The 21,434-nt window shown below is 39.5% G+C and overlaps 1 pseudogene; it reads right to left on the minus strand.

Moving 5' to 3' along the window:
• Positions 1-3,923: 3,923 nt before the first annotated feature.
• Positions 3,924-18,307, minus strand: LOC101594580 (annotated as a pseudogene).
• Between the last annotated feature and the right edge of the window lie 3,127 nt (positions 18,308-21,434).

Raw genomic sequence — 21,434 nt, forward strand, 5'->3', positions numbered from 1 at the left:
AAAGGGGATAACCATTGAAGTATGATGGGTGTATCCTCACTTTTGGCAAAAAAAAAAAAAAAACAGTAGTAAGAGCTTCTTGTTGGAGTCCATAATCTTATGTCTCCATAGGATTCTGACTTGGTTCCTAGTTCCACTTATGGGTTCCTTTCTAGTGAGTAGATCTCTTAGCCAATCAAAAAGCCATTGATTACTGGGAGCCACCACTACATAGGTGTGCATATCTTGTCAGGCTCATTGTTTTTATATAGCAGTGTCCCCTGCTTCCTCACATCATTGTTGGTCATTTTCTCCCAGCTGTTCATGTAGCACTTATCAGCACTATATGGACTAGCCATCTGGGAACTGACTTCCTTCCACATTCCAGCTAGATCTCTCCATGTTCCATGTCAAAAGTATGTGTGACTTCAAAAGTAAGGTCTTACCTTTTACCCCAAGGTGTGGGGGCAGGGCTAATCAAGTGTTTTGAAGGAAGCCTGTCTTGTTTTGGGGACATTGTAGGTCTCTGACCAATATATCAATGTAGGTTGTAACAAATAATAATAAGGGAAATTAAAATCCACAACCAAATGTTTTAGGGTTAGTCTTCATCCCATCCTGTTAGCGCCATTCTTAACAGATGATATCCCTCATGTTTTATTGAGGGTTATATCTTTTTTAGTCCATTATCCAGGAATAATGTTTCTATTGTACAAATTCACTTTCAATTTAGTGCTCCCTATTTTTCCTTCAATCCACATTGCCCTCCCAAACCCTTCTATCACTATTATCTGTCCCTGCAGTTGCCTATCAGGAATGTCTGCAACTCACTCTGTTACATGTTAGAAACCACAGATAAGAGAGAGCATGTGACATGTGTCTTTCTATGCTTATGTGAGTTGGATTAGTATGATTTGTGCCAAGTCCACCTGTTTTTGTACACATTTTATTGTTATCATTTTTCCTTACTGCTGAGTAGAATCCCATTGTATAAATGTACCACAGCTTCATTATCTATATGTCAAACCATGGACATGTGGGTTGATTCCAGTTCTTAGGTATTGTGAATTGAGCAGCTATAAGCATTGTTGAGCAAATATTTCTGCAGTGAAGCATGGAGCTTTAGGGTAGATTCCCAGTAGAAGAATAGCTGAATCATTTGGTAACTGAAGTTTCATCTTTTTCAAGAGTCTCCATCGTTATTTATATAGTGGTTGTACAAGTTTGCACTCCCACTAGCAGTGAGTGAGGGTTCCCCTTTCCCTATATCCTTGCCAACTGATATTGCTGTTTGATTATTAATTAATTAATACTTAGTATTACTTATGAGAGAGAGAGAGAGAATAGGTGCAACAGGACCTCCAGCCACTACAAGTTAACTCCAGATGCCCATGCCTCCATGTGCATCTTGCTTGTGTAGGTCCTTGGGAATCAAATCTGGGTCCTTAGGCTTCACAGGCAAGTTCTATAACCACTAAGCTATTTCTGTAACTCTTGCTGTTTGATTGGTTAGTGATTGCCATCCTGAATGGACTAAGGTAGAATCTAATAGTTGTTTTTATTTGCATTTCGTGACAGTTATGAATGAGGAACATTTTCTTTTCTTAGGTATTAGACATATGTATTTCTTCCTTTGAGCATTCCCTATTTAGTTCTCTGCCCCAATGTTTTGAGTAAATTGTTTGATATTTTTTTAAATTTCATAGTTTTTTGAGTTCTTTGTAGATTCTAGGTATTAGGCATTAGGTCTCTGACAGGGATATAGCTGGCAAAGATTTTCTTCCATTCTGTGGGTAGACAGTTGGCTCTGTGATATACATGTACTAAAGCTTTTGAGCTTTAGGAGATCCCACTGATTAAGTGATTGTTTAATTTCTTGGGCTACTGGAGTGTTATTAAGGAAGATGTTTTTCACTTCTATATAAGGAAGAGTACCCCCTCCTTTTTCTTCCACTCATTTAAGACTTTCAGGTCTTATATTGAGGGCTTCAGTCCATTTGGAGTTGATTTCTGTGTACAGTGAGTAGAGTGGATCTAGTTTCATTTTTCTACATGTGGTTATCCAATTTGTCCAACACCATTTGTTAAAAAGTTCTGTCTTTTCTCCAGTGTACATTATTGACAGATCTCCTGTAGCTATTACTTGAATTAAGATCATATAGCTCTTACTTGTACTAAGGGCTGGGTCTTCAATTCTGTTCCATTGGTCTATATATCATTTTTATGCCAATACAGTTCTGTTTTTGTTACTATGGCTTTGCAGCATAGCTTTTGATTGGGTATGGTGATACCCCCAGAGGGTTTTTGTTTGTTTGTTTTGTTTTGTTTTAAGGACGTTTATTGGTTTTTAAATGGCTCAAATTGCAAATAAAGGAATTGGGTCATGGCATCAGCCTAAGACATTAATGCATCTTTGTCAGTTGGCTTCATAACACCGTGATACCCAGGAGAAGAAAGGTGTCAAGGCAAAGCCACAATGTTAGCGGTTAGGCCCTCTGACTCAATATGACTGTAATGAGTACATATGGAAGTTGCTGGGCCTGCTGGCCAGGGTCACACTGGGAACTTTAATTCTGCTCATAGAATAACCTGTAAAGATATGAAGTCAATCTCTTTAAGGACAAGGATTTATGAAAAGCTGGATAGAATAGTAGTTACTAGAGGCCCATGTTTGGTAACTTTACATACATACTTTTTACCTGTAATGCTGGAACACATCTTCTGACCTTTTGAAATTAGGACTCTGTAACAAGAAAGAAGAACTAATGAATCAACTGTCTTAGCTCCACAGAGGAAAAAAAAAAAAAACTCTGACACTTGTTTATCCCACTGAAATTACATTCTAAACAGCATGCATGAATCCTTTCAGTGTGTGGGTGGCATGTGCCAGTGTTTTCTGCATTATATGCCAAGTTTAACTGCTTCATTCTAACTTTAGAAAACATAGGTCCAGAATTGTTCATTATAAACATAATCCGACTATGAAGTCTCCTAATGACACCATAAATCTGACTGTCACCTGATGAAGTGACAGGTATCAAAGCACAAGCATCTCCCAAGTATGTTAGCACTGCTGACAGTCTGTGCTGTACACTCCCAGGAGATGGCAACCTCAACACCAATATGCTCAGCACTGGTAGGAAGAGATTACCAGGGACCAGCATCCTGGAAGGAAAGAGGGTTCACTCAAACATAATAGTGCTAAATCCTCATAGTTTAAATTTGTGTGACACATATATGCTAACTCTCTTTTTAATCTACTTCATAGTTTATTAAAATCAGTGATGGAGCTCTGGAACTTTATTTTTAAGAACCAGAGTATGGCACATATGTTTCAATTTGGACAGACTATTAGCAGACACAGCGATTTCTCAAGAATCTAGAAGACGTTAACTATACCCCATAATCACCAGGTAACTATGCAGTTTCAAAAAAGGATGACTGTCAGTTTCTTACTATATGCAACAACTATGCCAGTAAATTCTTCAATATTTTGCATAGTGATGGTTTAAGAAGTGGTACGGCTTACCATCTTCACAATTGTCATCTTTCAAGGTAGTAGAATACTAAGCCATTTTCAAATGGTATAAAATTTAAGCTTCATAACAGACACCAGAGGAAGTGGCCTGTCCTCGGAGACCCCCTACCCCATCTCACCTCTGATTTAACAGAAGGAAGGAATTTTAAAATTTAACAGGAAGGAATTTCCAAAGAAACACTAGCTCACGTGCTATATTCAGGACTGTTATGAAATAAACTGAATTCACTTATTGGTGAAGCAAAATTAATTTCTTTTTAAGTGAATTTGATTTTCAGTGCAGTTCCAATTCATGCTTTTAGTGATACATAACAATTTCCAAAGTGCTAAAGAAACTTTAGTCACTGAGTCTTCAATGGTAACATTTATAAATTATATTCATTAGTATGTCAAGGTAACAAAGGAGTTATGTTTTAATTATACAATGCAGCATTTTTCTGATTCTCTTGGATAAGCTTTCCCTCTTCTTTTTTCTATTCTTTTCTTTGCTGTGTTCCATCTTTCTGGTTCAAAGTTCCCTCATTAAATTAAAAAAATACCTCATCAACTTTGGCTCTTGTTTTAACAGATATTTCCACATAGTTAACATTCTACTGGTCAGCTCTGGCTTTCACCTCTTCTATAGAAACCTACCTTTTATCTTCTAAAGCTGACTTGTTACCAACCAGTAGAAATGGTACATTCTTCTCTTCTTTTACTTTTTTTTTGTGTGTGTGTTTGTTTGTTTTGAGGTAGGGTCTCACTCTAGCTCAGGCTGACCTGGAATTCACTATGTAGTCTCAGGGTGGCCTTGAACTCACAGCGATCCTCCTACCTCTGCCTCCCAAGTGCTGGGATTAAAGGTGTGCGCCACCACACCCGGCTTCTTTTACTCTTAAAATCTGCTTTTACTCTTAAAACCTGAAGTCTGCTGTGGCTGTAAAGAATTCCATTTCTGTGATGGAGAATGCAGAGAAATTTCAGATGCAGAGGAAGCCCTCCCCACTTCTAAAGTAGTTGTTTCTAAATTCAGAACAGTCCTTCTGCCCAGCTGTATTCAAGATACTGATTTGCAACTCCTCCCCATCCAGCACGACCCTCTTCCTGCAGCTGTCTGCTTTGGTGGGCTCAAAATCCTCCACAAACTTGTCATGCATGAAATGCATGGTCAGAGCAGACTTGCCCACTAGCTGCTACCTACCATGATGACCTGATGTAAATACAAGGAGTTCTGGCTTTATTATTTACAAGCATCTACCAGTGTGTTGACCAGAGGTTTAAGAAGACTGCACTCTGCCAGCCGGTCTCTCATGGGGATCTAGGAAGGACTGCTCACTAGAGGTGGTCCATGAGGTTCCTTAGGTAGCCCAAGGGCATCAGGAGGCCTAAGGCTGGGGGAACCCGAGAGCTGCGGAAGCCCAAGCAGAAGCCACAGCAGGAGAAAGAGGAAGTGAAGGTGGAGGTAGAGGTGGAGGGGAAGGGGGAGAACTCCCGCTCTGTGAGACCCACCCTTCTCCCTTCTGCTCTGACCAGAGGTGTTTCTTTTGTATATCCAAGGCCTTCTGTCATTCCACATGAAATTTTACATTATTTTTTCTGTCACTGAAGAATCATGCTGGAATTGTTATTGTTATTACACTGAATCTGTATATTGCTTTTGGTAGAACTACCATTTTTGTAGTATTAATTCTACCTTATTCAGGGACATGGGAGGTTTTTCCATCCTCTCATGCCCTCCTCAGTTTATTTCTTGATTGTTTTTGTGCTTTCATTACGTAGGTCTTTCACATTCTTGGTTAGTGTTATTCCAAGGTATTTGACATTTTGTGGCTATTGAAAATGGAACAGCTTGACTTATTTCTTTCTCTGTATATTCGTCCTTTGCATATAGGAGGACCACTGATTATTGTGTGTTGATTTTATATTCATCCACTTCGCTGAAGGAATTTAGCATCTTTAGAAGTGTGTGGTAGTCCTTTGGGTCAGTTGTGTATAGGATCATGTTATCTGCAAACAGGGCTTTTGATTTTACATCCCTTTCATTGCATAGGCTAGGAATTATAGTGCTGTTGAGCCACAGTGGTGAGAGTGGGCACTCCTATCTTAGTCCTCATCTTAATGGGAACTTCTTTATTTAGGTGCTTCGTATATAGCCTTTATTGTGTTGAGATATAAACCTTCCATGCCTAGTCTTTCCAGGGTTTCAATCATAAAATGATGTTTTATTTTGTCAAAGTCCTTCTCTGCATCTATGTAAATGATAATGTGGCTCTTGTGTTTAAGTTTATTTATGTGGTGGATTAAGTTAATCTGACTCTTCCAACAATGGGAATCTAGGTTAGTTCCAGTTCTTAAGTACTGTGAGCTGAATAGCTACAAACATGTTTAAGTAAGTATCCCTGCAGTGAAGTGTGAGGTCTTTAGGTTAGATACATAATAGAGGAATGGCTGGGTCATTGGTAGAGTTGGTAGCTCTATTGTCATCTTTTCCAGGAGTCTTCATATTGATATCCATACTGGTTGTATGAAGTTGCATTCCCACCAGTCATGAATGAGGGTTCCTGTTTTCCCACATCCTCAACAACATTTATTTTCATTTGATTTGTTAATGATTGCCATGCTTTCTGGACTAAGGTAGAAGCTCATAGTTATTATTATTAATTTCCCAGATGGCTAGGGATGTTGAACAATTTTTTGGTGAGTATTAGCCATTTGTATTTCTTCCTTTGAGAATGTCCTGTTCAGTTGTCTGTCCTGTATAATGAGTGTATTGTTTGATTTTTTTTTTTATAACTTAGTTTTTTTTTTTTTGAGGTCTTTGTTCTAAATATTAGGTGTCTGTCAGTGCTATAACTGGCAAAGAACTTATCCCATTCTGTGGGTAGTCTAAGGCTCTGAGTACATGTTTGTCTGTACTACAGCATTCATGAAATCCCACTGCTTGTGTGATTGTTTAATTGCCTGGGCTGCTAGGAAGTCTTTCCCCACATCTATATTGTATAGAATTCCCCCTAATTTTTATTCAGTACTTTTAGAGTTTCAGGTGTTATATTGAGGTCTTTCACTTCCTGGTTAATGTTATTCCAAGGTGTTGCATTATTTTTTTGTGGCTATTTTAAAAAGGTACAGCCTTGCTGACTTCTTTTTCTGTGCATTTGTGTTTTGCATATAGGACAGCTACTGATTTTTGTGTGTTGATTTTGTATCCTGCTTTTTTGTTGAAAGAATTTATCACCTTTAGAAGTTTTATGATAGAATCTTCCAGGTTATTTATGTATAGGATCATGTCATCTGAAAATAAGACTAGTTTTGTTTCTTTCTTTCCAAATTGTATCCCTTTTATATATTTCTCCTGTCTTAAAGTTTGGTCTAGGACTTATTTTTAAAAAAAAATATTTTATTTATTCCTTTGAGAAAGAGAGAGGCAGATAGGTGGAGATAGATAGATAGATAGATGGATAGATAGTCAGATAGATTATAGAAAGAAAGAGCGAAAGAAAGAAAGAAAGAAAGAAAGAAAGAAAGAAAGAAAGAAAGAAAGAAAGGAAGGAAGGAAGGAAGGAAGGAAGAAAGAAAGAAGGGGAAAAAAAGGAGGGAGGGAGGAAGGAAGGAAGGGTATAAAGAAGGAGGGAAGAAAGAAAGAAAGGGTCTGCCAAGACTTGTAGCTACTGCAAACTAACTCCAAAGGCATGCCCCATACTGAGCATCTGCCTTATGTAAATACTGGGTAATCAAACCTGTGCCCTTAGACTTTGCAGAAAAACACCTTAACTGTTAAGCTATCTCTACAGCTCATGGGCTACAACTTCTAATACTTATTTCTTCTTCTTCTTTTTTTTCTGGGCAAATCATTTTCCATCCTTTCACTCTTATGGGGTATCTATCCTTAGTGGCTAGGTGGGCTTCTTGAAGACAGCAGATAGAAGGGTCCATTTTTCTGATCCACTTTGTTAATTTGTGTCTTTTGATGTGAATATTTAACGTTATAACTCTGTCATTCTATTTAAACCCTGTCATGTTGGAGGCTTTAGGGATTTTGGTGCTTTCTTGGCTTTGAAAGTTTTTGTGCCTGCTCTGTGTGTGTGTGTGTGTGTGTGTATGGGGTCTTCCTCTTGTATGCTGTTGAGGCTGGCTGTTTTCTCTTCTGTATTCCCTGAAGCATTCTCTGTATATTGGCCTTGTGTTCATATAGTCTTAGAGATGGTTTTTATCATGGAATATTTCCTTTCACCATCTATTATGATGCATAATTTCAGTAGTATGAGTAAAGTAGTTTGAGTTGTAAGCCACAGATTTTTAGATTTTGAAGTGTTACATACCAACCCCTTCTTGTTTTCAGGGTCTCCATTGAATAATCTGAAGTAAATCTGGTGAGATTGCCATTGTATATAATGAGTTGTTTCTCTCTTGATGTTTTTATAACTCTGTTTGTTTTCATTGTTTGGGGTTTTAACTGTTGTGCCTTGGAGAGTTCCTTCTTTAGTCAAGTATGTTTGGTGTTCTGTGAACTTCTTGTATCTGAATGGGCATCTCTTTTGAGAGGGTGGGAAATTTTTCTTCAGTAATTTTGTTGAATTTGTTCTCCATTCTTTTGGCCTTAATTTATTCCCATTCTGGTATGCCCATGATCTTGATGGTTGTTTTAAGTTATCTCACAACTCTCTCCTATTCTGTTTGTATGATTTTTTTAAATTATGAAAGAGTTTGGAGTTCTAATCAATTTCTTCTGTCTTGTCTTCCAAATCCTCCATAATTAACTCTGTTAGTGAGCATATCTAGGGAAGGTTTTACAAACTTTATTTGATTTTTGTTGGCTGTTGCATTTTTCTGTATTGTATCCATCACTTCTTAGAATTCAGCCTTGCCTCTAATTATGTCTTCAGTAGGGCTTAATCAGCTGTTTACTGGGATCTCCTATTTGCTGACTTACCTTCAAATTATTTATCTCTCTTTTGAGGTCTCTCAGGATATCCTCCATTAAGTTAAGCCTAGTGATGAAAGCTCTGTGCTGTAAGAGATGTTTCCACTTAATTTTATTTATGTGATTGTGGGTTTTATGATAATCTGTTTCCAGTTACACAATTTTCTTTGTCAGGGTAAATAAGCTTACTGTGATTTCATTGGGAGATTCAAATTCTGTTTTCTCCTCTGTGATTTTATTGCAGACTTCCATTTTAGATGTAGGCAACCTTGTTGGAAATATCTCTGTTTATTCTCTCGTGTTATTTTTCTTGTGTTGGGATCTACCCATTTTGGATTAAAATTCTGTTTTATCAGGTTGAATCAAGTCCCTGCCCCCTTGTGGCATCTTCAGTGTGTGTTCTATTTTGGGTTTGAAATGGATTAGAGTGGGATGCCATTTGCATACACAAATGTGGAGTTGTAAAATATGCCTGCAGCTTTAGACTGGTGGCTGATATGAGAGCTGTGATTGCAGGTATGGAATCTTTTCAGCCCTTGATCAGATTACATTTGTTCATTGCCTGTTGGGCTCAGAGTCCCCAGAACTTGGTCCTGCCCACCTACTGTACCTAGCTAAGCAGGTTGTTGGGGACTCACTGGTAATCCCTGGTGGGTGGTTGTCAGATATTCCAGTGTTCCCATTCTGGTGCAGGATCAAAGTCCAAAGGGTGTGTAGGAAAAAACCCCCGCAGGGGGTCCCCACGCTCTGCCCGAATAAGGCGACACCCCAAATCACTCACTCACGAGAAGCGGTCTTGATCCAAACTGCAAGAGGATTTTATTCCAAGCGCGCTGGGGCCCACAGTCGTACACCGCACAGGGGTAGAGGACTGCAGAGCCCTGAATGCAGGAATGGGGTAGTTTTTATAGGGTTTCTAACAAAGCCTGTGTATTAGACCAATCATTATTTAATATCAGGAGCCCCTGCAGGGTGTTAGCCAGTCAGTTTGTGCCACCCCACAGTTTCTAAGCCAATTAGTTTACTTTGCTCAAGCCCCTCATGGACCAATCACTCTCTTATGACTATGACCTTGGTGGTCAGCGTTTGCGCAGGTCCTTGGGTGGGAGTAGCAGAGTGTGGTATCAGTCTCCTGTGACCTTGGAGGTCAGCACTTGTGCAATTCCTTAGGTGGGGGTAACAGAGTATGGTATCAGCCTCCTATGACCTTGGTGGTCTGAGGCAGGCTGCTACAGCCTATGGTGCGAGTTACTAAGGCTTACAGTGTAGGCTACTAAGGCTTACAGTGTGGGCTATTAAGGCTTATGGTGCAGGCTATTTACAGAAACCAAATAAGTGGTTCACTTCATTACTCATTTCCCATCCTTGAGGGCTATCTCATGCCCTTTTACCTAGTTTTATATTAGGAGTGGGCTCTGATATAATGAGAAGAGGGATTCTTTACTTGCTTCCAACAGAGAGTAAAGCCTGGAGTTTGAGGTATGCAGGGAGCCCGCTTAAGCTCCCCTTGGAGCGTGATAGTATTTCTGAGCTTCTGAATTCTTGGGCCTTTCAGGTGCACAGGTAGGGAGATACTAGCAGTGGGTGTATTAGTAGTGGAAAAATGGTGTGGGACACTAGGCTCCATGGACTAGTTTGGAGATTAAGTTAGCAGAGTTAGCTGGTGTAGGGCCATTGGTAAGAGGACACAGCCAGCAGCATGGCTTGGCAGGATCAGAGCAGGTGGCTGAGGCACACAGGATTTGCTGAGGCAGGATCACTTTGGTGGGTAGGAGGACCCACTGGGGAACTGTAGGCATAGGTTTGATGCACTGGCCCCAAATACACAGCTCCCCTAACTTGCTCTGAGTCCATAGGCCCAAATACACTATGCCCATCACCATATGGAACTGCAGAAGCCTCAAATATACTGGCACCCTGAAAGCACAGGCCCCAACCATGCCACACTCCTCACCTGCTAGGAGGGCACAGGCCCCAAACACTCCACACTCTCATCAGCCCAGAGTGCACAGGCCTCAGACACACTGCCCCTCCAAACCTGTTTGGAGCACACAGTCCCCAAACCCACCTGGCCTGTCACCGACTTGGAGCACACAGGTCCTAAATATGCCAAGTCCCTCACTCACCTGGAGTGCCTTCTCTCTCTTTTTTCTTGGTCTCTCTTTTTTTCCTCAATTAAGTAAGCCTAGTGATGAAATTGAGGATTCCATGGCATTTTGTTTATCCATTTATTTTTAATGATTTGCTTTCAGTTCAGTGATTCCCTTTCTCAGAGTCAAATAGCTTATTGTGTTTTCATTTTGGGATTCTATTTCCATTGTCCCTTCTATGTTTTCATTTGAGACTTCCATTGTGGAATGGGCAACCTTGGTGAAGATTTCCCAGTTTGTTGTCTTTCATTTTATTTAGTTATTTATTTGCATTGATATCTCCCCATCTCATGGTATACATCTAATTTTATTAAGGGGAAACAAGTATTCTCCCTAGTAGCATGCTCAGGGAGTTTTCTGTTCTGGGTTTGAACTAGATTGAGGTAGGATGGCACTGTGTCCAAGGATGCACAGTTTGTGGAGGCTGCCAGTGTGCAACAGCTCTGTGCTGGTGGCTGACACGAAAGCTGAGGTTTTGGTCCCGCATCACAACCATGCCTTGCCTGTGGAGCTCAGGAGCAGCATCACTTGACCCTGTACCCTACTGTACCCAAAAGAGTAGGCTTTGGGGAACTCACAGGTTCACTCTGGCAGATTATTGCCAGATATTCCTATACTTTCCCTCTGGGGAAGATGTGATGTCTCATATAGTTACTGGAAGGGGAGGGGCTATGGGGAGGTGAGGGCTGCTGGGAAACACTGAGTAGTCAGACCCAGGTCCATAGAATTTGCTGGTGTAGGGCTGCTGGGTGTGTGGAGCTTGCCAGGAATCAAAGGATGTGGTCAAGGCCAGAATGATCTGTGGATGTTTGTGGGGTGGAGTGGGTGTCAAGGCATATGGTGTAGGGTACCTGCTGGAGCACAGAGGTAGGTAGCATAGTGTGTTGGGTACCTGCTTGTCAGCACACAAAGGTGGTATAAGACCAGTCTATTACTTTCAATTAAACTCTGATAAAGTTCTCAGGACATAGGAAGAATGCAGCTGTAAGATCACATTATCTGGTTCTCCCTCAGTCCTGAAAAGTCCTCTTTACCATCTGAAACCTGATAAGCCTAGTCTACACAGTCCACAATTCTCTTTCTATGTTTATGTCTTTCAAATGCTCACTAAAATGGCCCATAAAGTTCTGCTTTTGACCCTGAAAGGCATCTTCAGTCAAAAGTTTCATATTCTTCAAAATTCCTCTAGGTAACTAGTACCAAAAGCCACATGGCTAGACTCCAAACAAAAATGACCCCACTTCTTGGCACCAATTATCCATTCAGATGACCTTGTCATTGGTAGGAAAAACACTCATGAAGTCAATCATTACTTGAAAAGTCCACTGTACTCATGAATTCACAAGAAATAAAGTTACTTACATAAACGGATCTAGTCATCATTTTGCTATAAATAAGGGATAGCTGTTGGTGACCACTATCACCATTTATGAAATGATATTTATGAATGACAGTTAAATATTGTTGGAGAGGGGAAGTTAGTCTCTTCCAAGGCATAGATATTTGCAATAGACAAGAATGAGTACAATCTGACTGAGCAGAATAAGGGAGGGTAATGTGAGGTACTTATATTTGAAATATCATGTATAAGAATGAAAATGTCAAAAAACAAAAATCTTATATAAATGTTACTTTGTTTATTAAACTAGTCTTAGCAGCATAATAAGATATGTGAGGCAATTTGGTGCAAACCTTTGCTAGAACAGAGAAAGATAACATTAATGTTAGTTGTAGTGAGTTTTCTTGATTCAGGGTAGAATCATTTATCAATGCCCAAACATTACTGATTATAATGCATGAAAATCAAAACTCTCTCTCTTATTCTCTTTTATTACTTCATATCTCCTCTCTCCAAAGAATATGTAAAGTAAATAAGTAATTTTAACTAAAGTGCTTTCACTGCCAGAAATTCCATAATAACTAAAAGCTTCAGTTGTACCAAAGACATAACTAGAAGACATAAGAGATATAAAGCGATTCAGAGAGAACTGAAGATCTTCCCTTTTACTGCTGAGACAATATGTGCTGAAATGCAGCAAGATCCCTTCTCCCTCTTTTGGAGTATCTACGTAAATGGTTGAATCTGATGTTTTGAGAAGATACTTTAAGGCACTGAACCTGATGCTTCCTCCTTGAGCTTCCATTTTCCTGCACTGTAACAAATCCATGAAACATCTCTGCCTTCATATGACAATAATATTCTAATTCTAATGATTGCTTGAAATTATAGGTACAATTGATATAATTTGTGATTATTTTCTAGGCTCTCACTTGGTGTTTTTATTCTTTTTTTAAGTGTGTTAACTTGTTAATGATGGCCGACTCCTAAAAACACTTTTTGATTATGTAAAGTAAAATATTGTCATGTAACTTTGGGGATTGATAGTTACCACCATATAGTATCATTTTGGTGGGTTATAAATAGTTTCTTTCCCCCTTTTTTCTTTATTTTTATTCCCTGCATTTCTTGTCATTACTCTTAAACAGGGTCATGTTTCCCGTAATTCTCAATAGACCAGGAAACATGTATACTATGGGATACAACAGTACAGTGCAAAATGAAACAAGACAAAAATACCTAATGAAGACATTCTCTATCAGCTGGAATAGCAAACACACAATAGGCTTTACCATGCTCTCTCTAGGTTTTCTAGTTTTGAGGACACAGTAGGACTGTTGAAATCATAGATGGCAGCTGTCTCCAGAGACTCATCCCTCTGAATATTCTCCTACTAAATTCTGTAAAGTCCATGCTTGGTTACACAAGAAACCCTGGGAAAATCATGTAGGATGCTGCCAACTCTCCTGGGCTGTTCAAGGTTCTTTGCATATGGGAGTGACTGGCTTAAGAAGGTCTAGCTTCTCTCAGGAAAAAGTTTGAGCTATGTGAACATGTCCCTTTTTGTAGTCCTCCTATTAACAAGTGCCAAATCCTCCATAGGAAAAATGATTACTGGAAACTTTACTATATAAAAATATAGCAAGTTGGTCTTATTCCCACAGGGTCATTCTCTTTTGTTCCCTCTCTCCCACACCCATTTTAATAAGTGTTGGGCCTTGAGAGGCCCTGACATGAGGCCTAGTGGAACTTCCAGAGCCTAACTGCCTCACCCAGCTATGACTCAGCAGGGGGCCAAATGGCCTCTGGCCTGCTATTTCCACACAGGAAATTAGAATTCCTGCCTGTGGGCACTTAGAACTCAGCAGGGGGCCGAAAGGCCGCTGGCCTGCCACTTCTGCACAGGAAGTTAGAGTTGCCCCCCCCCCATGCACGCTTACAACCAATCATCTCAAAGGTCACGGTATGCTATTGGCCCTTACATCTCACCCCACCCTAAAGTCTCCGCCTTCCTTCCCAACATTATATAAACACCCTCCTGTAAAAATAAAGTGAGTTCCTGCTTCGAAAGGACTCCTGACTCAGTGTGGTTTTTCTCTGGTGGCCAGGTCCGAAGCTCATCATCCCCTCAACCGGTAGGGAGGAACCAGCAGGCCTGATTCTTCCCTCGCACTACCTGAGCCAGAAGGAGCCCAACAAATAAGGAACCTCTTCGGTGGGGGATATGAGTAGTCACTATGGGATCATAAATGCAATAGTTAATTCTGTGATATTGGCAATCTCTCAAAGTAAGCCTTTCCAATTTGTGGTTATTGCATTATTTTTCCCTCTCTTCTGAAATGTTTTCTATGCCAGACAGGCTGTAAAACGTCTACTTAGGATTGAACTATACATCATCATCCTCTTATTTTCCACTTAAAAAAAATTTTTTTTTCCCTTACTGTCTACTGCCATCTATCTTAGTATGATTATTTGGCTAGCAGTGTGAGAACTACTCATATTTAACTCACCACTTCCTTCGGAATGTTTACTAGGCCCTGGAAGATATGATAAAGAACATTTATTCCGTGATAGGCAGTTGGCTTTCTATTCTTGTGATTTTGATGGGTAAAAAGAAGGTTCTCTAAGAGTGGAAACAGTACTGATCCAGAAAAATAAACACATTAACTTAGAAGTTTGTGTGTGTGTGTGTGTGTGTGCATATATATATATCTCCTCTCCATCTAACCATAAACAGTGGAAGCCTCCCTCTAAGTTCTATAACTTTTTAAGTCATAGACTTCTGACTTGGTGCTAATACTAATCTCAGTATTACACATGGATTCCCTCACACTGAGTTTATTACCCCACATCTAATGTATCACTATTTCTCCAATGGATTCTTCATTACTTGTTGGTTGATTTTGTAGTTTACAGGACCCACTACTTGTTTATACTATTGGTAATGTTTGACCCCAGCAGCTGATCTGGCATCTTCCAGAACTGTGGGATTAGGTTTCCTCCCACCCTCTCCAGGGTTCCTCTGCCCAGATGATACGCCCACACTCCCATTGAGAATTTTATGTTTTAGTTTGCTGTTCATGGGAAAGGCTTCTTTCATAATAATTCATGTTGCCTTTAATTTTGTGTGTATCTCCCCATATCATACCTTGACCTTCCCCAAAACTTTGCCCCTATTATCTGTACTTCAACTTGCCTGTCAGGCATGCCTGCAAAATCTGTTCCAGGTTAGGATTCACACATGAGGAAGAACATGTGGGGTTTGATTTTCTGTGCCTGTGGGTGAGTTAATTTAGTTTGATATGTCCCAAGTCCATCCATTTTCCTGTATATTTATTTATTTAATTTCCTTACTGCTGAGTATAATTCAATTGTATATATGTACCACATCTTCATTACCCATTCACCTGTTGATGGACATCTGGGATGATTACAAATCCTATTTATTGTGAATACAGCACCTACAAACATGGCTGAGCAATTATCTCTGAAATATAGAGTCTTTAGGGTATATGCTCAGGAATAGTATAACTGAATAAAATGGCAGGTTATTTCCAGCTTTTTGAGGAGTCTCCATACTCATTTCCATAGTGGTTGGACAAGTTTGCATTCCCATCAGCAGTAGATGTGGGCTCTTCTTTCTCCATATGCCTGCCAGAATTTGGTTTCACTTGATTTTTTTGATGAATGACATTCTGACTTGAGTTGTTTTAATCTTCATTTCTCTGATTGCAAGGGATATTGAACTTTTTTTTTTTTCTTCTTTCAGTCACTTTAGAATTGCAGGCCACCATACTGGCACTACCTAACCCTGAGGCTGATAGGGTATTCTGAGCTGTGAGTAGAAAATTCAACTCTACTTTGGCAGCTTCCTGTCTCTGATCTCCAGCTCTTACTGGACCATGTACTCACCATGACAGGAAATTTGGAAGTCTAATGAGCTTGGGGGCCCAGCATTACTCACTGCTTGGGGTTTATCAATGGGATCAGCCAGGGATCTCTCCTATGGTCTTTATCCAAGACTTGAAGGTGAGATCCATTCAGGAGCTTGCCTGGAATTTAGTGCTGAGTTGCTCTCTGGATACACCCTTCTTCATTTCTTTTTTTCTCTTTCCTTTCTGTGTGGGAGTCCTTTCTCAATATATCTGCTAAGGCTGATGGAGACGAGGCCTGGCGGGGCTGGTGGATCCCTTCCCAAGCACGGACTTCAGATTCTTGTGACTCCCAGCTTGTTTTAATATTAATGGGAATTGATATTGAACATTTGACCATATAGTAATTTTCCATTTGTGTGTTTTTGGCTCAGAGTCTATTAAAACTTTTTCTTACTTATAATTAAATTGTTCATTTTTCCGTCATTGAGTTTTAAGTTTCCCTTGTACAATTTGGATGTAATTTTTTTAAAATCATGTCTGTGTTTTGCACTATTTTCTTCCATTCTATACTTTTGATGTTGTCTGTTTGATGTTTCTTTTTAGAGAGAAGAAATTGTATATTTTCTCAAAATCAATTTATTTGCTTTCTTTTGCTGTGCTCTTGGTGGGTTTTAGAAGTTTTTGAGTCTTTTGATGTTGTTGGTCTTCAGTATCAATCTTTCTATTTTCTACTTTGTATTTCCATACAAACCTAAGAGTTGGCTTGTATTTTCTTGTAAAAAAATCTTTTTAGAATTTGGCAGGGATTCCACTGGATGGTCAGATCATATTTTGGATTCCTGTCACATAAATCCTCACCTGTACAATCACAGACCTTCCAGAGTTGTCCTCAAGTCCAGGTTTCCACATTGAGCTTATTCATCTGCTGGTACCCCATTCTTGACCAGAACTCAGACCAGTAAGTTAATTATCAGACATGGAGGCTTGGAGAATTTCCTAAGAATAATGAGGCTGTTGATAAGGAACTCCCAGGATCATAGACAACACTGCTTTCCCCAGTAAAAATACTATCTTGTTTGTGAAAGTTATCAGTACAGCTGAACCTCAGCCTCTTGCCTTCTTGATTTTACCACTTCCCTGATAGATAATGAACTGAGAACTGACATCATGAAATAATACCTTAGAGAAGAACAACTCTTGATCTAAGAGTAGATTCTACTTGTGTCTGATATGCCAGGGAGGACCCGAGGTGATTGTTTCCAAAACAGACTAACAATTGGAAGACATAGGGATCCATTTCCATGAAGCAACAGGGATAGAGAAGCCTCAGAAATCCTGAATGACACCTAAGCACAGAAGGTGTCCTTTGCAAAAGAATTAGCAGATGTCTGTTTAAGTGGCATTTCTCAGCTGTGTTGTTTTAAAAGTTAACTTTAATGCTGCACAGAGCACAGAACTATTAATTGTCCCCCAGTGAAATAGCCCGTTCAGTTTTGATAATCTCACCATTTACTGCATGAGTAATCTCATTTACATTGACAAATACCCCTTGATGAAAACAGCACACATGCTGTCTCCATTTTATATGAATGTGCTGTGTTTTAAATGAATTAGACAACATTTTCAAATTGGTAGACTTATCTAAAAGTAATTATTTGTGTTTGAATATACCATTTTATAGCAAATACAAAATTAGTGTGTAGTTAAGGGGAATGTTTAGCATTTCTTCTACTTTTCTCACATTAAAAACAATTATATTTTCCACAAAACCCAAATATCTAGGAGCAAGTAGGTTTTATAAATGTTGATTTATTACTCAATGAAAGACTTCATCCTCTCATATCCTCTCTTCTAGTTTCATACTCTTATAACTCTTTCTAGACTGACTCATGGATATAAGTATTCCTTTATTTTGTAACTAAAATAATAAATAACACAAAAGTATATATTTAGTATTTTCCAGTAGACAAGAAAAATTACAAGACCAACTGATAAACACTAGTGTTCGTCTTATTCATGAGGGTTGTAAAACTTATAAAATATGTTTGCATCTTTAAAATAATAAAAGTTAAAATTAAGTATCTTTGAAGATGGCATCTGTCTAACCATGTTACACCTCCTAGGGAAGGGTTCACTGGGTCTTTTGGGGAGAGCAGACTCTAATAGACCTGCAGTGGAAGGGCATAGAGGGGCAAAATAAAGGAAATGGCTGATTCCCATACTCTTGGGTAGTCAACCAGTCCACCAATCCTCTCAAGCAGCTGTCCTAGCCATAGTCCCTGCCGCAGGTTCCTCCTGCATTAACTGAAGTCAAGGGGAGCCAGTCCAGTGTAACACCACCACAAGAGAACACTGTCCCATTCACCCCAACTAGTGCAAACCACATCCCACTTGCCACAGCACACCAATGCTGTCCCATGCTCCAACACACACAAATGCTGTTCCATATGTCTCTGCACAGGGCGCAAACTCTGCCACCTTGAGCTCCAGTGCACCGCCATTCGCATTCTCATGCATGAACGCCATCCCGCTCACCACCAACCCCCCACCCAGTGCCCAGAACCAAGCTACCCATGCCTACAGGCTCAGGAACACCATCCCACTCCTCACTGCCACCCATCTCCATGCACTTCCCCAATCCAGCAAGCCACCATAGCTATACCCACACCTCTAGGCTTGGGATTGCCTTCACACTTGCTGCCCTCCCCCCACCCCCATGCCTGGACACAGGCAGGCCAGTGTAGCTCTACCCATATATCCAGGCTTAGGAACAGATATCCCACTCACCGCCAACCCCACACCCTTGCTCAGACCCAGACAGGCCATATTACCTCCACCCATACAGGCTCAGGAATGCCAGCCCAGTGTTCATCTCCCCTTATACCCCTGTCCACTTCGGGCCACCTGAACACATACTCCCATACCACAAATAATGGAACAACATGACTATACATCAGGTTATTGGGCTCCAACCATAGCCTCACAGGCTCCTTCTCTCTGAGCAGGCAGGCACAATTGCCACCAGAAACCTAGTGGAAGCAAACATGAAATGGAATAACCACTGAATACACTTTAAGGGTAGACTCTAGCTTCCTCCTAAATTAAATAAGCCTCCTACACAGTAACTGGTAAACCACAACACAAAAAAGGATTAAAATGAAAAAATGAAATGCAAGTAAATCCAATAAGATCACCCAGTCCCACAATGCATTTCTCTAATCAAAGCATAGAAGACACAATAGGATCAGAACTCCAATATGAAGATATAAGCTATGCAACCCTGACCAAGCAAATAGCAGAATTTGCAGAAAAGCAAAGGGCCAATAATCATATGAATGCTGTCCTCACTAGGCTAGACATAATAAATAAGAACCTGGTGGAAGGGTTCCAAAGATGGTTAAATGATCCAAAGGAGAACAAAAATAAATAAATAAATAAATAAAATAAGGACCTCAATAATCAGCTGGCTAAGTACAATGAAGACAGATAAATGCAAGGATGAATTCCAAGAAGCATCAAGAAAATTAGAAAACAATGTGGAAAGGGAATTTGACAGTGGGGGTGGAAACTACACATAAAAAGTAATATAAAATGCAAACCAAATTGTACAAGCCCAAAACTCTATAGGAGCCCTCAAGAATAGAGTCAGCCTGTGGAGGATAGAAACTCATAACTGAAAGACAAAACAGAAGAAACAGTTTGTGAGTCCAAAAGTTTCAGTAAGTTCAAAAATTTTGTGAACAGAACATGAGGGAACTGTGGATACCCTTAAATGTCTCAAAATTCAGATCATGGGAAAACCAGAAGGAGAAATTCTGACCAAAGGCATGGAGAAATTATTTAATAAAATAATCAAAGAAAACTTTCCCACTCTCTCAAAAAAGGCCCATCAAGTTACAAGAATTTAACAGAACTCCAAACTGGAAAATCTCCAGACTGGAAAAAAGGAGAAAATTTCCAATAAATATTGTCATTAAGACTCTAAACATCGATACCAAAGAGAAAGTCCTAAAAGCATCTAGGAAAGAACAACACATTATATTTAAAGGTAACCCCATCAGAATTACTTCAGACTTCTCAATGGAAACCCTGCAAACCAGTAGGGCCTGGAATGGAACATCACAAAAATCTAAGAACCTATGACTTTCAAACCATACTACTCTACCCAGCAAAAGTACCACTCATAATAGATGGTGAAACAAAAACTTTCCATTATAAAACTCAGATTTACAACTATATGTATACAAAGCTAAATCTGAAGAGAGCACTTCAGGAAATACTCCACACAGAAAAATCAAATAATCAACCTCAAGTTCCTACTAGAAGCAGATCACAATAGCCAAACTCAGAGAAGGCACAAAAAATACAAAGTCCAAGAAAATACCAAAACACATAAACCATCACTATATGCCAGGGATCAAATCAAACCTCACAGTCATTACCCTAAATATTAATGGCTTTAATTCAACCATCAAGAGACATAATCTAATAGGTGGATCAGAAAATTAGACTCCTCAATCTGCTGTTCTTAACAAACCCTCCTCACATCTAAAGACAGAAACCTCCTCAGGGTGAAAGGGTGGAAAATGATATTCCAAGCAAATGGGAATAAGAAACAAGCAGGCATAGCTATACTAATATCAGATAAAATAGACTTCAAACAAAGTAATCAAAAAAGACAAAGAAGGCCACTTCCTACATATCAAGAGAATGTTCCAACAAGAAGATATCACAATCAACCATCTTTATGAACCAAACATGGGGGCATCACAATTTATAAAAAAAATCTACTTGACAAAAAAACAGAATTAACTACCAACACCATTATATTTGGGGACATTAATACACCACTATCAGCAATAGATAGATCATCCAAATAGAAAATCAACAGGGAAGTGAGAGAGCTCAACAAAACCATAGAACAATTAGACCTAATGGACATCTCCAGAACATTCTACCCCAAATCCACAGACTATACATTCTTCTCAGTAGCCCATGAAACCTTCCCTAAAGTAGACCATACACTGGGTCATAAAGCCTGCCTCCATACATTTAAGAAGATCTAAATATTTTCTTGCATGATATCAGATCACAATTGTGTCTTGATAGAAATTAACAACAAAAGATGTACCAGGAATCACATTGGTTCTTTGAAAAAATAAGCAAGATTGGTAAACCCCTAGCCAATTTGGTCAAGCAAAAAAAGAGACATTTCAAATTAGCAAAATTAGAAATGAAAAAGAAGGGACTCCAACAGACATAATTGAAATTGGGAGAATCATCAGGACTTATTTCAAAATCCTCTACTCCACAAAACTAGATAATATGGAGGAAATGGTTGATTTCCTGAACATATACCACCTACCAAAGCTAAACTAGGAGCAGATTCATCTCCTAAACAAACTTTTCTCCCCCATAGAGATTGAAAAGGTAATGAACAACTCTTCCCCCCCACCCCCCCAAAAAAAACAGAGTCCAGGACAAGATGGCTTCTCAGCTGAATTCTATCAAATCTTCATGGAAGAACTGAAACCAATTTTTCTCAAATTGTGCCACACAATCGGAGAACAGAGAAAGCTCCCCAACTCCTTCTATATAGCTACCTTCACTGTCCTACCAAAACCAGGCAGAGTTGCCATAAGAACAGAAAACT

Source organism: Jaculus jaculus, chromosome 6 (assembly GCF_020740685.1).
Source record: "Jaculus jaculus isolate mJacJac1 chromosome 6, mJacJac1.mat.Y.cur, whole genome shotgun sequence".
Classification (NCBI taxonomy): Eukaryota; Metazoa; Chordata; class Mammalia; order Rodentia; family Dipodidae; genus Jaculus; species Jaculus jaculus.